This window comes from Macrobrachium rosenbergii, chromosome 15 (genome assembly GCF_040412425.1).
Source record: "Macrobrachium rosenbergii isolate ZJJX-2024 chromosome 15, ASM4041242v1, whole genome shotgun sequence".
Classification (NCBI taxonomy): Eukaryota; Metazoa; Arthropoda; class Malacostraca; order Decapoda; family Palaemonidae; genus Macrobrachium; species Macrobrachium rosenbergii.
This window is the reverse complement of record NC_089755.1, coordinates 24,675,739-24,691,998: the sequence shown is the minus strand read 5'-3', so window position 1 is coordinate 24,691,998 and position 16,260 is coordinate 24,675,739. Positions and strand designations below refer to the sequence as shown.

The window sequence follows — 16,260 nt, the reverse complement described above, 5'->3', positions numbered from 1 at the left end:
ACACTGAGTGACACGAGATAATTTTCAAGTACAGTATGTTGTTATAAGATTAGGAAAATTGCTAAAACTACTAAAATTGGTTTAGGCAGTCTGAAGGGCCACTATACTGCACTTTACTGCTCAAAGTAACTAATGAATTTTAGTTCCAGGTCATTAAAAGGCACTTTGACTGCTTGCTGCTATAAGGAATTAGAGTAAATTAATTAGTGTGACAACTTGGAGATGATATAGCAACTTTCTCTTGCCCACTGAAGGACCATTGTTGCAGATGATAAGACCTGAATGAATAGAAATGTCTATCCTTGTAGATACAGGATCATTCTGAAAGGTCAAGGTAATTAACTGCCTGATATTTTTTTTTACACTAAAGAGCAACAACCATGTTAGTTCCAGTTTAATTTTTTTGGTTACCAAGTCTATGCATTTAATATAATCCTGTTCCATGGAAACCAGATAAAGTTTCACTGCAGTGCTTGGGTTGTTTTCATCAGTTGCTGCAAGTAAGTGATGACGAGTTGGTACAACATTTATACAACTCATTATCTCAATACTGACTATTTTTATCATTATATATTCTATGAAGAAAATAAATCTGTAGAGAAAGCTTGATCCTTAAATCAAGCAATAATTATCTATAACCTGAAATTCTAAAGTGTTTCATATTTGCAAATTGTATGCCTAAGTGTTTTACCTTCCATATTTTTAGCCTAAGTGTTTTACCTTCCATATTTTTAGAGTTCATTTCTTTTGTTCCTCATGCAGTGAAGGGAAGTAAAGCACAAAATTGTCTTTATACTGCATAAAAAATGCCATGATGAGACTGTTATGGCTTTCATAATAAACTATGATTTTATTTGCCTTAACTCTACTTCTGTAATACTGTATGGAAAATGTGCAATTTAAAAATATGCTGTACAATTAAAAATTACTTAAAACTATTATGAACAGGATTTTTTTTATTGATACTCAAAATGTTAAAGAAACTGATACTTATATTTAAAAAATGACAAGTTGCATTTCAAGGTGATTGACTTGTAAATTAAAACAGTGACATGACTGTTCATTAAATATATGGAAGCAAGAAACCATAATATTGTAATACTGTAATGCAATATTTTATATTTTAACCAGATCCAGTCTGCTGCAGTACCACAAAAGATACTTGTGGAAGAGATTTCAGAACCATAAAAGAGAACTACAGTACTTCAAAATGTCCCTTGTACTTTTGACACACTATGTGCAGTAAATTAACGAAAAGTGTAGTCTGTTAAACAGCTTCATCAGATCTGTTCTCATCCCTGTAGAGGCTTCTAAGGTTATGGTGAGAAACTGCTGTCTTGCCTCTTCGTGAAAGGGCAGGAGTGATACTTCCAATAGACAATGGGATACTGCCTGATGCACCTCCAGGACAGGGGGATGACAACTCTGAAGGAGATACTTTTCTAGGTCTTTCTCTTCTGACAGTTGTGTTACCTGAGGAGCATAAAACTTATTTAGAAGGCTACTGAAAATTGTAAAAAAATTTTGAGGTGTCTGAACATGGGTAAATTTTAGCATAGCGTACTTGAGCTGCTATAATCACTGTTCTAATTTGAATCTTGCTAAATCTAAATCTTTATCAAAACTTAAGTTCAGCAAACAAAGTACATTCTTCAGTTAAGATATTCTTCCACAGCCTACACCTAATGTAAGAACAAACATGGAGTATTGTATTTGTTGTACAGTAGAAAAGCAAGGAAAGCATTCTTAAGATATCAGGAAATGGAACATACATTTGTTAAAAATATGCTAGTAAGCTTGTTACAGACTCCTCAAGAGAGAGATATTTAAAGCACTGGGTATCCATTTCTGATTCCTGAAGTTTGGACATAAGCAATAACAAATTCTACCATTTGTTTTACAGATGATGGGTTTTAACTGACAGTGTTCTCGTTTTACATGTGACAAGTATTTAAGCTTGGAAAACTTTACATCGTATACAACTGGGTAATACATAGGGAAACATCGCAGTGGCATTTAGAAGTCTGGGTTTATATGATGATATTTTTTTTTTTGTTTGTATGGTTTTGTTTGTAAATGCTTGAGGGGTTAAGTTCATGTTGTTTTTTTTTTTTTTTTTACTTGGTTTGCTTGAGCGAGATAGGATTGAGTGAGTGGGCTTTGCTCCCCTTCACCTACTATAGTAAAATCTTCTCACACTGGCTTCGACTGTGAAGACTTGTGGGTGAATAAGCAATCGAGCAATTGGTGAGACAACCATTTTCATGTACGTGGGTGAAATTTTCAAGACAGTGAATGTCCCAAATGGGATCGGGGTTAGAGAAGTGCTCAATTATCTTATGTTGATTTTGTCGTGAGTAAGATCTCAGATTCTCGTTTGGAAGGAGAGAGGGGCTTTTGTGTAGAAAAAGACTGCATGAAGAAATTCCAAAGTAATTTCTGCCCTTAACTTGGATGCCATAGCTAAAATAATTTGGTGATCCCCAAATTGTGTGCTGATTTTCGTGATTGTCTTAGAGTATTCTGAGATGAAGTGCTAAGAAAGATAAGGAACTATTTTTCTGATATATGCCAGAGTGGAGATTTGTTAAAAATACAGTATTTTGACTATTGGTAGTATTAAGTTAGGCTAAGTTAGGTATAGGCTAATTTAGGTGTAGTTTTGTTTGAAGGTCTCAGACCACTGTAATATTATTAAGGTAATGAATTAGGTTAAGGAAAGTCAAAGTTTCATTTAATAACCTTCAAATTTGTTCCCAATATCCTGCTCCAATGGTGTAAGAGAAGAAGAGCCCCAACAGCATTACCAATAAAACAAACAATTGACTTTTGAGGTAACATTAGTTTTAGTTCTGGTGGTTGACCAAGCATGAGGAAGCATCCTTTGGTGGTCACCTTGCAGAAGTTTTTAACTCAAATCACATACATTCCTAGTACAGTTATAAGTTGCAGAATGAAAAGTGGGTAAGACATTAATATTTGTTGTAGACTTTCAATAGTTTTTTGCTGATAGAATGATTTGCATTTTAGTGATTTATGGAAATTACTTGTAAAGGCTGTCTATAAAGTGTCAAGACAGGGATTTTGGTACTTGAACAGATGTGCATCAGAGACTAATCTACCCATCACACACCTTAAAAAATGTCTGCTGATTATTTTTTGTAATAATTGTTAGTGAACTGGCCTACAGTGGTACTATTTGCAACCTCGGCTAGTAGTCTGTTTCTGAATGATACCTTATACTAATAATTAGCAAAGCACGACGACCATTTCACTTGTCATAGCACCAAATTAAATTTTTAAACATTATGACTGAAAACATATCATCACCATTATCAGCACTGCACAGTGCCATGCAGCACTGAGGACCTTTATGACATTCTGCCACTCCTCGTTTTTTGTGCCTTTTCTTCCACAAAAGCCATTCATCTTCAGTCTCCCATCTCAGTTCTCACTGAAGCAGGCTTGGGTCCTCGGACACTTTGTACCCAAGCGAGTCCAGCTGACATTATCATGTATTATTCTCTCCAGGATGGTGGAAAGAACATCTTCCCTTCATCATTAATCACATATGAAGCTTCTGTAATTTCCTTTGTACAACAATGTCCTGCCATCTGACTTCTAATATTCTCATATAATTTCAAAGCTACCTCTTCAGATGGACTAGGAAGTTTCTGAGACATCTGTTCATTTATGTTTCTCCGAATAATTTGTCAAATTAAAAATCATCAATTGAAGTAAACTGCCTTACCCTGTACTGGACACAGTCTGTGCTAACCAGTTTTGAAATTAAAGTTCTCATTTTCCCATTTTCTCTGCCTGATTTACAGTAGAACTTTAAAGCATAGCCTTTCCCTGTTGGGGGTGGGGTTAGTGCCATCAATGTACCTCATGCTGTGTGCTGTAGGCATTACGTAAGGTTCTTTGCAACATCCCTTCGGCCCCTAGCTGCAACCCCTTTCATTCCTTTTACTGTACCTCGGTTTATATTCTCTTCCATCTTACTTTCCACCCACTCCTAAAATTTGATTGACGGTGCAACTGCAAGGTTTTCCTTGTTATAACTTTCAAACCTTTATACTGTCAATTTCCGTTTAGAACAACCTTATGGGTTCCGGCGCTTGGCTTTTGGCCTAAATTCTATATTCTGTTCTAAAGCATACCCTTCCTGAAAACACCCTCCACTTTAATGTAAATGAAAAGTTCTGAATGATTGTCTGTATATTTTCTTTATGCTTAATAATTATAGTTATGTACTTTCATATAAAAAATCATTACAGTACATCTCCAAATCTTGGCGTGCCTAATTTATATAGCCTAGGTGGTAGTAAATTAACAGTTGTCAGAATCATCAATCAGTAACTACCAGTGTACAAACAATGCAAGTTAAAATTAAACATTAGATTGAAAATGAAGGGTATATTTTAGTGTTTGTAGCTTTGCCATAATAGTAAAAGGAAAAAGTTCAGCACTATGCACCAAACAGTTTATAAAACTTTGCAAAAATATATGCTTGCTTTTCATTCTTTGATTTTTCTTTGAAATATTTTTTTAAAAGTCTTCATAATTGCATGTACAGTATGTGCTTTCTTAGCATATGCTGTGCAATCATACCTTAGTTAAAGAACGCCTCGCTTAATGGATAGTTCAGTTAAAGGACATTTTGTCTAAGGAAAATCCACTTTATTAATGGACATTCTAAGGAAAATCCACTTTGTTAATGGACGTTTGCTTGGTTAAAGGACAGACAAAGATGACCAGCTAGATCATGCATGCAGTTCCCAGCTCAGAGCACATCTCTGCTAAACTTTGGGTGTGTGTTTTTTTATTTTCAAGTACCAAGTACAGTAACTGTACTGTATGTAGGTCATCATGGTTCCTAAGAATGTAAAGTCCCCGCTCAACGCGTTCTCTGTAGAGAACATCCCGTTTTCTGCAGTGCTTTCACATCGACCTAAGGTCGATTGGAATATATATTTATCATCATAATTGTAAATTGTATATACTGTATGTTGTCTTTCTAAACAATCATGCTTTTATGTTTTCTGTATGAACCTGTCCTGTTTTGTAAGAAATTAGTTTGACCTCAGGTCACCTGTAAATCTTTGTACCAGCGGTCTCTGCGAATTACGCGGACGTCCGGATCCTGCTTTATAAGCAGCTTGCTTTCATCAATAAACCAGCAGTACTTGTCTTCTTGCTCATTATTTCACACCATCTCTCACAAAGGTGACCCCGGGAGTGGTTCCCGGAAGCCATTAACAGACCCAAACGGTGACTAAGTCTTGGCCCAATGAACTTAATCCACGCCCCTAATGGACTAACTATGGCGCTCTAACAAAGCATTCGGGCGTTAACCGACCCTTGTCAGGGAGAACGCAGCGTCCTGGTTCTACAGGGTCAAGGGGCAATTCAGAATAGCAGGCCTGACGGACGAGGTGTTGAAGGCAGACATCGCCATTAATGCCTTCCCGCAGGAGATATATAAGAAGACCGCCCCTTGGTTGATGACGACATCCGGCCCGCCACCTTCCAAGAACTGAAATCCACTCTCGTCGAGACCTGCTCCCTGCCGGTCTCCGAGAGAGCTGCCCGCACCCTCGACCTCGCCCTCAACCCCCAGCAGGAGGGAAACCTCTTGGAAGTGTGGCACACCCTCCAGGACCTCCTCCTCCTCCCCAAGACTGACAGCATCGGAGGGAGATCTTCCTGTGGCAGCTACTGCCGGAGGTCTGTGGGCAGATCATGGATGTCTACACCCTGCCGGTCGAGGACCTAATCAGGTTGCACACAGCAGCTGACGGACTCCATGAAGGCGGCCAAGCGGGCGACCACGCCCACACAATCCGCCAACTGCCTCCTGCTGGTGGACTCCACCACAGAGCCCGTCAACTCCATTGAGCAGAAAAGGCTGTCCCCGAAAAACCCAGAAACCGGACAGAAAGGCACCCCAACAGACCACTACAGAGGACACCGGGGAAGGTGACCACCCTCTCCAGTTGACATCGAGAAAGCGAGGCCCCTTTGTCGCCCCAGCAGATACCTGGTTTAATCAGACGTTGCCTCCGTCTTGGCGGGGGAGTATTGTAAAGTCCCCGCTCAACGTGTTCTCTGTAGAGAACATTCCGTTTTCTGCGGTGCCTTCGCATCGAACTAAAGTAGATCGGAATATATATTTATCATCATAATTGTAAATTGTATATATGTTGTCTTTCTAAACAATCATGCTTTATGTACAAGTAACGAGTTATTTATGTTATGTGTCAGACATTATTGATCACTATGTTTTCTGTATGAACCTGTCCTGTTTTGAAAGAAATTAGTTTGACCTCAGGTCACCTGTAAATCTTTGTACCAGCAGTCTCCGCGAATTACGCGGATGTCCGCATCCTGCTTTATAAGCAGCTCGCTTTCATCAATAAACCAGCATTACTTGTCTTCCTGCTCATTATTTCCCACCATCTCTCACAAGAAGGCTGGAGATGCCAGTAAGGCTGAGCCTGTTTTGGGGGATATTAAGTCCCTGGGCAAGTCCATGGGCTTGGAGGTCATTAATGATAATGTTGAGGAGCACAAAGTAGCACCTACCCCCATAAAACTGCAGGGCCTTCAGAAGGAGCAGCAACAGGACGAACAGCTGAGGCTTTGTCTTCAGAGGTGGAGGAGGGAAGGGAGGATGTCACTAGTTCATTAATATAAGTGTAAGGGCGTCAAACCGCCTCTCTGTTCCTTGTGTTTTGCTCTTCATTTGTACATTAATCATGTCGTATTTGTCACTTGTTATTGTTTCAGATTCTTTATGTATCTCATATGTATCATTCTACGGCCTGTCCGCCGATATATATATCTGCCTTGTACATGTTCTGTAATGCTCTGTATATGTCATTTTATGTCTTTCAACAAACACAATTCTGTACGGACGCAGTGGGGGGCCGCAGGTCGCCTGCTACCTTTCCGTCTGCTTCCTGCATTATAAGTACCTGTCATGAACAATAAAGAATCAGTCTTGTGACCTTTCTTGAACCTCACACTGGTGACCCTGGAGTGACAGGTAGCACGGTTTAGGCCCAGCCATTAACGGACTAACTACAGCCGCAGCCTACCATCAGAGAGCCTTTAACGGACTAAACATGGCATCAAATTTTAGGCCTCTGATAGCTCCTTCCTTGGCGGAAACTGTGCCATTAATGGACTAAATATGGCGTGCCCAATAAAGAGAATGTTTTGGCACTAAAATCAGCACCATTAATGGACTGAACACGGCGCATTTCCCCACGTTTTGGTGCGTGAGCAGTAAAGATGGCAAAAGATGAAATTCAATGCGAACGCGTGAGCATCGTCTGTACACCTCTCTCGCTGACAAAAGCAGACGCTGTCGAACTCCCTCAGTTTTTGTGCGAGAACACGGCATCATGGTTCCTGTGCGCAGAAGTACACTTCCGCATGGCGCGCATAACAGACGATGCAAGCAAATCCGACATCACCATGGCAGCGCTCCTTGTAGAGGTGTTCAACAGGATCTCTCCCTGGCTCGACGCGCATGCAGACGAAGTCACGTACTCAGCATTAAAAGATAAACTAGTCAAGACCTACTCAATGCCTGTGATGGAAAGAGCACAGCGCGCTCTCGACCTGGCATCCCAGCCCCTCAGAAAAGCATCACCCAGAGAGGCCTGGGACGAACTGCAGGGGCTCATAACATTACCAGGCCAAAACGAGACCGGAGGATAAGAAAAATCGACCTGGCAGGGGCAATCTTCCTTCAACGCCTCCTGCAGGAAGTAAGGAGCCAGATAAGGGACGCTGATGGCCTTGACACCGGGACATTAAGAGACGTCACCCAGAAGGTACACGAGGCCACCAAGGCCTCGGAACATGCTGCCACCCTTGCAACCTCCGCCCTGGAAGCCTGCAGCCTGACAGAGAGCAACAAAGACGACGATGGAGAGATCAACGTCGTCTTCAAAAAGAAACCGAAAGAGAACGGGAAATCATTTGCGACGTGGTGCTTCTACCACAAGAAATTCGGTGCCAAAGCAAAGTACTGCAAACACCCGTGTTCCTTTCCAAAAAACGACGTCAGCAGCCACAAGTAACAGCAGTGGCCACGAAACCAATACCGATCTTCCCCCGACCAGCAGGTTTTTTCATCAAAGATGAAATCTCCAAGCACCACCTGCTGGTAGACACTGGGGCAATGCAATCCATCTTCCCGCTGAGTTAAGATTTTAAGAAGAAACCTGACTCAACAAACACCCTCATCGCAGCAAATGGGACACCCATCCGCGCTCATGGCACAACGATATGGATCATCTCCATCCTGGGCCGCAGATACCACTGGCCCTTCGTTGTCGCAGATGTTAAGTTCCCGCTGCTGGGTGCAGATTTGCTAGGAAACCACGGACTTTCGTTGACGTCGGAAGGGAACGACTAATGGACACACAAACCTGCCACTCCTGCCAGCTTGCCAAAGGACTGGGGATGCCCGCCATCTGCTCCATAGCCTCCAGCAACTACACGTCCCTCCTACGGGAGTTTCCGGATTAGTTTAAACCGGAGCTAAGACAATCACCGGGGGCTTCAGTAAAGCACGGCATATTCCATCACAGCACCACGACAGGCCCACCAACTCTTGCAAAGTTCCGGCGCCTGTCCCCACAAAAGCTACAAGATGCCAAACGGGCCTTCGCAGAGATGGAATGGATGGGCGTCTGCAAAAAAGCATCGACCCCGTGTGTGTCACCTCTCCACATGGTAAAGAAGGTGGATGGCTCGTGGAGGCCGTGCGAAGATTACTGCCACTTAAACATAGCGACACCAGACCACTAACCCCGAACATGCAGGACCTGATGAGCGCACTCCACGGGGCAAAGATCTTCTCCAAAGTCCCTGCACACCCCAACGACGTCCCAAAGACTGCATAATAACGCCCTTCGGGACCTATACATTCTTCTATTCAACCTTCGGTCTCAGAAACGCAGGTGCCACATTCCAGCGACTGATGGACACCATTTCGGGGGACCTGCCCTTTTGCGTCTGCTACTTCGATGACATCCTGATCTCCTCCAGGTCGCCTGAGGAACACTTCGACATGTCCAGGCAGTCCTAAAACGTCTAAAGGAGAGCGGCCTAGTGGTGAAGTTCGACAAGTGCATCTTCGAGAAGGAAAAAATAGATTTCCTCTGGCACAAGATCTCGCCTGCAGGAGTACGTCCGACAGCATCTAAGGTGAAGGCCATAGAGAAGTTCCCAGAACCCCAAAACATCAAGGCCCTACAGGAGTTTCTGGGGATGATAAATTACTACAGACAGTTCATCCCCAACGCCATCCGAATCATGTACCCACTAACATCAGTCCTGAAGGGAAAGCCAAAGGCGCTGAACTGGGAAGCTCCGCAGCAGAAGGCATTCAGCGAAACAAAGGAAGCCCTCGCCAGTGCCACGACTTTGACACACCACAACCCCGCAGCCGCCCTCAGGTTAACAACGGACGCCAGCAACATCGCCTGTGAACGGCGCCCCTCAGCCCTTGACCTTCTTCAGCTGTCTACCAGGCCGTAAGGCACTTCAAGTACCTGCTGAAGGGCACCCGATTCACCATCCTGACGGACCACAAACATCTGGTACACACCTTCGCAAAGCAGGGAGATGCATGGTCAGCAAGACAGCAGCGGCACCTAACCGCCATCTCAGAATTTGGCTGCACCTTCAAATACGTCCCTGAGAGAAAAAACCCCGTAGCCGATGCCCTGTCGAGAGTAGAAATAAACTTCCTCCAGCTTGGCGCTGACTACGTAAGACCTGGCAAAGGAGCAAGCAGCGGAACCTGAGACAGCACCCTACAGAACGTCACTGATGGCACTAAAGTGGGAAGACATGCCCTTAGGAAACTCCAGAACAATGCTCCTCTGCAACACCAGCACAGGCCGCCCTCGCCCCCTTGTGCCAGCCTTCAAGGAGAAAGTAGGAGTTCGACGTGATACACGGTTTCTCCCATCCTTCAGGGCGCACAATGGCATGCTTTATGACCAACAAGTTCGTCTGGCACAGTATCAGCAAGGACGTACGTCACTGGGCGAGGAACTGCATAGCGTGCCAGACGAGCAAAACATCTCGCCACATGGAATCAGGGATCGGCGAATTTCTTTGGCCATATCCACGCTTGGCGCTTTTCCGGTCCAGAGGAGCAAGGTACCTCCTGATAATTATAGACCGCTCCACCCGTTGGCCCGAAGCAGCCCCCATGAAGGAGGCATCCATAACGTCGTGCGCAGAGGCCCTTCTCTCCCGCTGGATCAGCCACTTCGGAGTGCCCAACAGCATCACCACGGACAGGGCCCCCTGCCTTCCTCTCAGAACTCTGGGTCTCCCTGGCACGTCTGATGGGCACGAAGCTGCACAGCACAGCAGCGTACAACCCCGCAGCGAACGGCATAACTGAGAGAGCCCACCACTCTCTTAAGGCAGCTCTCATGGCACACTGCACCAACGAGAACTGGAATGCACAGCTCCCCTGGGTCCTCTGGGGTCTTTGTATTGCACCTAAAGCAGATGGCAACGCCTCCTGGCCGAAGAAGTCTATGGGGAAACATTGGTCGTGCCCGGAGAATTCTTCCCGCTGTCAGCTGGGGGCACAGATATGCCCCTCCCGAGGTTGAGGGAACACTCATGGAAGCTTGCTCCCTGCCATAGGACCTTCACCGACAGGACTAGCAGATACAATCCACCTGCCTTAAACTCCTGCGCCTACGTCTTCGTCAGGGTGGACGCCATCGTCGCCGCCCTTAACAAGGCCCTAAAGGGGGCCATACAGAGTCATGAGGCAGGCGCCTAAAGCATTCCTGCTGGAAATCCACGGGCATGAGGACTGGGTAACGATTGACAGGCTAAAATCAGCATTGCTGTTTTACAACAAAATCAGCGAGGAGACAGGCAGGTGACCCAGAGTTTCCCCTCAGCAACACTCCACAGGAACAGCCGCCCCCACGCCGAAGAGAGGTCCAGGATGGCCCAGGAAACAGCCCGCGCCAGAACCAAAGGTCGCGCCCACACCCCGACCGCAGTTCTCGAGAAGTAGAGGCCCACTCCAGTTGCTGCAGCGCCTCTGCGATTGATGTCTCATCCAATAATTTCTCACATAATTATTGTCTAAGGGGAGGGAGTATTGTAAGGGCATCAAACTGCCTCTCCGTTCCTTGTGTTTCGCTCTACATTTGTACATTAATCATGTCGTATTTGTCACTTGTTATTGTTTCAGATTCTTTATGTATCTCATTACATGTATCACTCTACGGCCTATTTGCCAATATATATATCTGCTTTGTACATGTTCTGTAATGCTCTGTATATTTCATTTTATGTCTTTCAACAAACAATTCTGTACAGACGCAGCGGGGGGCCGCAGGTCGCCCACTGCCTTTCCGTCCGCTTCCCGCATTATAAGTACCTGTCGTGAACAATAAAGAATCAGGCTCACTTCTGACCTTTCTTGAACCTCACATAAAAAATGGAAGGAATTACAGTTTCCTTGAAAACTATTACCCTGGCAAAGCTGTAACAAACTGTTATAAACCTGGTGAATGACAATGCTATTACAATGCAGGCAAAAACAATCACTGGACAGGTTTTTAGTGAGATGGAAACACTGTCTCAAGAAGAAAACAGTAGAGACAGAAAAGAGAAACCACCTCAGAAGCACACTTGCCTCCTGTTTTTTTTTAGGAAGGAGATCCTGGTTCCTGATTCCTGAGCGCTCACTCCACAAACGGCTGTGGCTACACTTTACTTTTTGAGTTAGGTGCAGAGCTGATTAACTTGAGGAGGTTTTGCTAGCTTTTACCTTTCGTTTTGTTAATTCATTTTTCCAGATGACACTGACTTCCCTTATTATTAACTATTTCTCCCTTTTCCAAGTTTTTTTATATCGTCTTTATCTTAAATTTCTTTACGACTCCACTGATTTGAGTGTTTCTTTTATGTCTAGACCATTACACTTTTCTTCAATAAATACTTAGTATAATCTTGGCATTTTAACTTTTGCATACTCACTTCCTTTTTTAATTATACCCCCAAAAAGTTGGTGATATTGCTATGCCTAATGTATTCTGACAACTAACAAGTAACTCGCTCACAAATTTTACTGGAAGTTAACATGTTGCTACTTTGCTTTTACTCCCATTTTGCTTTTACTCTACTGTGGTAGTGCTGTGTGTTTGGCTTTAACAACCAGCGCTTCCCAGGTTAACATAATTCTTAACACTCAAGGCTAGTTTTATTTTCTGCTGGGAGCATTCAGGCCCTCCAAGGTTATGTCCTGATTCCTTATATTCTTTTATTTCTTCCAGGAGAGTAGATTTTCAGTGTTGTCCTCCCAAACTAAACTCAGCAGAATGCATCATTGTATTTTTCCCCTGAAGTTAGCCTTCAAGTCCAACATATTTAGCTTGGCCTTCCTTTGCACCAAGTTCTCTAGTATATATATATTTTTTTTATTGAAGCCTTCTATGAACCTTAGGTTCTTCATTCATTTCTTCTTCTCTTCCAAGGTCTTTTCAATTTCTAAATTAATTCTCATCTTTATTTCATTTTTCAATTTTTTTGGTCGTGGTTTTTCGTTCGTTCCATCTGTATGTTGTATCTGCTGTACAGTTGGCCCCTGGTATTCACGGGGGTTGTGTACCACTACCCCTGCGAATAGCTAAAATCCGCGAATACTTAAAACCCCTCTAAAAATGCTTATAACTACCTATTTTGATAGCTCAAAACACCAAAAAACTCTCTAAAAATGCTTATACCTGAATATTTTAATAGTTTTATTACAAAAAGTGCATTTAGTCACGAAAATGATATGAAAATACAGTAATTTGTGAATATTTCTCTATGAAAAATACCACAAATAGGTGAATTTTCTACAAATGATGTGTATATATTGTTCCATAGAGAAATCTGCTAATAGGCAAGTCTGCAAATAAGGAACCACGAATAGGCAGGGGTCGACTGTATATAGCTTCTATACATTTTGTCCAGCACTGTCCATAGGAGGCTGTCTGAGTTGAATAAGTAACAGCATAACTTAATTATACTCTTATTCTGTAGACCACGGGCCAAATGCCAGATACCGCTATAATTACCAATATAGTGTGCCTTGTGTTGTTCATACATTCCCCTGTAGTTCATTCAAGTCGTTTTCAGTGATGTTACCCCATGTTTCTATGTTGGCAAATAGTGTTTTTACCACAGCTGTTTCATATATCTTTTGTCTCGCTTCTAGCGCCTTATCTCTTGCTGTCTTACTGTCCCAATACTGTACTTTCTAATTTCTTTTAGCATGTACTCAACTTTTTTATTTCTCTGTATAATACTTCCTTTGGTCCAATTTATGTATACCATGCTCTCTACTTATTGGACCATTTTTCAGTTATGTTCTCAAGTGATCTGTTTCTTTTGCTCACTTATCTATTATGAGCAATGCTGACTTACTGGGCTCAGTATCAAATGTAAATGTTTTTAGTTGCTCTAGGCTACGGCAGTTTCTATTCCTTCTTTTGTGGTAGATGAGAATATTATGTCATCAATAAATATTGGAGACTATATTTTTATATCTGATTAGTGTTAATTTCTTCTTGCATGTTATTGAATTTACATGTTATGCTGCATAGTCTTGGGCCTTATATTGTCCCCTGTCTTACATTTTCATTTATTTTGTTTCTGTTGCACCTGCTGGACATCTTATCACTTGCCATTTTCATTCATTTTCATATAAGCAACGCATCTTTCCCCCCCTATCATTTTTCCTGTTTCTTTGGTTCAATCCTTCATGACCAGCTTATCAAAGCACTTACGTCTCCAAACCATTTATACGCAGGGACACCTTACAATGTGTGTAGTTAAATTACAGCACTGAGAGTTAGCTGGTGGTCCATTGTGGACTTTCCTTCCAGTCCTCCACATTGGAATCTGCTTATTTTCTGTTTATCTTCATTATTTCCATCCCTACTACTTCAGATACCTTGCTTATACTAATTGTTGTGAATATCCCTCTCTTGTTGTCCAGTTTTAGTATGCTGTCTTTTCTTATGTAATGATAATATTTCCATTTCTTCCCATTCACGCAGTGTTTTTACGTCTTCTTCGGTGTCGCTTATTAAGTGTCAAGCTCTCAGTCATCTCTTGATTAACTTGTAGTTTATTCCCTGTCTCAAACTTTTTTTACTGCTTTTTCCACATCATCAATACTAGACTGTGGGATTTCTTCATTATTAACTCTCCCATTTATAGACATCCATTTTTGGTACAAGAGGTTAATTTCATCTGCCACTCATTCCTATTTCATCTTCAGGATCATCAAGGATAAATAAATCTTTATAATACTGTACTGTACATATTGTTTAAAATCTTCGACCTCCTCTACTGTTTGTCCTTCCTTACATTTTACTGCCACTACACTGTTTGGTCTGTTGGCCTCTAGCTTTTTCCTTAGAGCCCCAGAAGGCTTCTCCATATACTCCCTATTTTGATTTTATTTCTGCTGGTGTTCCTTTATCCTAGTGCCATCTTCCTTCATTTTTACTGTAATTATCTTGTAGGCCATATGTAACCCCCTAATCTTAACTTGTTCCTTCCGTTTGTTAATGCAGACCTATAGGGACTCTTGATGCATGCTTTCTGCTTTCATTTTCACAATAACACTTGCCACTCACTTTTAATGCCTACTAGAACTCCTCCTCCTTCCCTGTTTTTATTACAGTATTGTGAAACGCTGTACCATTTATGTCCAAATATTCGTTTCCATGAAGGCGAGTTTCAGTCCGACATATTGCTGGGTTCACCTTTTCTACTATTTTTTTCAGTGATTCTAATTTGGACTTGATTCCCGTTACACTTACATATTATATACCACACTTAGTGTGTATATCCTTTTATTCCTTACATCTCTTCTTACCCTTTTACTCTTTAGGCCTGTCTTCCTTTCTTCTTTCCCTACATTCCTCCCATTATATCTGGCCCTATCATGTTTGGTGCATTGGGGTTTCTTACAACTTCTCCCCATGGCATAGGATTTGGCATTTCTGCTCATAGATTCATTAATTCTAATACATATTTGTAGCTTGTTTACCATATCCTCCATTCTTGTTCTTAAAAACTCCACTTCAGTTCTCATTGCACCTTCACTAACTCTTCTGTTTCGCCCCATCGACTTATACATAGGCCTTTTGTCTCCTCTTGTTTGAGTGGAATACCTGCCCCCTCCAGTTAACCTACCCAACTTCGTATGTTTCATTTCTTGGCACCTTTCTCTTCTTTGTGTAGTTCCATTCTGGCATTTGATCATGTGACTATCTACACTACTTGTCCTTCCCTTCTGTCTTGACTGTACTGTATTGAGTTCTTGTATAGTTGTTGCTTTTCCTCACACGCAGGTACTTGCAAGAATTACCCTTCATCAGCTTTCCTGCGTTACAAAACATTCATGTTGCTTTTGTTTCTTTGTCTTTGACATTTAGCTCTGCCCAATTTAAACTGGTTTCTGTAACCTTTTCCTTTTCCTTCTGTTGATCTTTTGACTTTGGTTAAGGGCTAAGCTTAAGGTATTTCCTCTTATACAGGGGGTTAGTTATATTTTTAATCTGCTCATTTCTGCTGTATTAGGTCTTTCCACAGTTTTGCTTTCCTTGCTTTCAGCATCATCCACTAGGTTTTGATTTAAAGTTTTTATAATTTCTATGATTCTCCACTGGTTACTTACTTTCAACTATTTCTCTATTTCCTCTGTAAGGGCGACAAATCACACCTCTCCTTCCTTGTGTTTCTCCTTTCAGATGTACATTAATCACGTCATGTATTTTACCTATCTTTATTTCACTCTTTATGTACCTCATCTTATGTATCATTGTACGGCCTTTCTGCCAATATGTATACTGTATCTACCTTTTATATGCCATGTAACGAATGTTGTACATATTTTTATGCTTGCCAGAAAACACAAATCTTGTATGGACGCAGCAGGGGGCCTTGGGTCACCTGCTACCTTTCCGTCTACTTTTTGTCTTATAAACACCTGTCGAGAATAATAAAGTTTCAGCCATTAACGGACTAACTACGGCCGCACCCTACCATCAGAAAGCCTTTAGCGGACTAACTACGGCGTAAAGTTAAGGCCTCTGATAGCACCCTTCCTGGCGGAAGCAATGCCATTAACAGACTAAATATGGTGTACCCAAAAGGGCACGGTTTGGCACTTTGTTCGACCTCTCGAACAAA

General features: G+C 42.3%; 1 protein-coding gene across 1 annotated transcript in view; it reads right to left on the bottom strand.

Moving 5' to 3' along the window:
• Positions 1-423: 423 nt before the first annotated feature.
• Positions 424-16,260, bottom strand: part of LOC136846463 (adenylate cyclase type 8-like) — a 275,785-nt gene continuing 259,948 nt past the window's right edge. The window contains exon 25 of the mRNA XM_067117259.1: positions 424-1,473. The gene's annotated coding sequence lies outside the window, so the exon portion shown is untranslated. The remainder of the gene's footprint in view (positions 1,474-16,260) is intronic.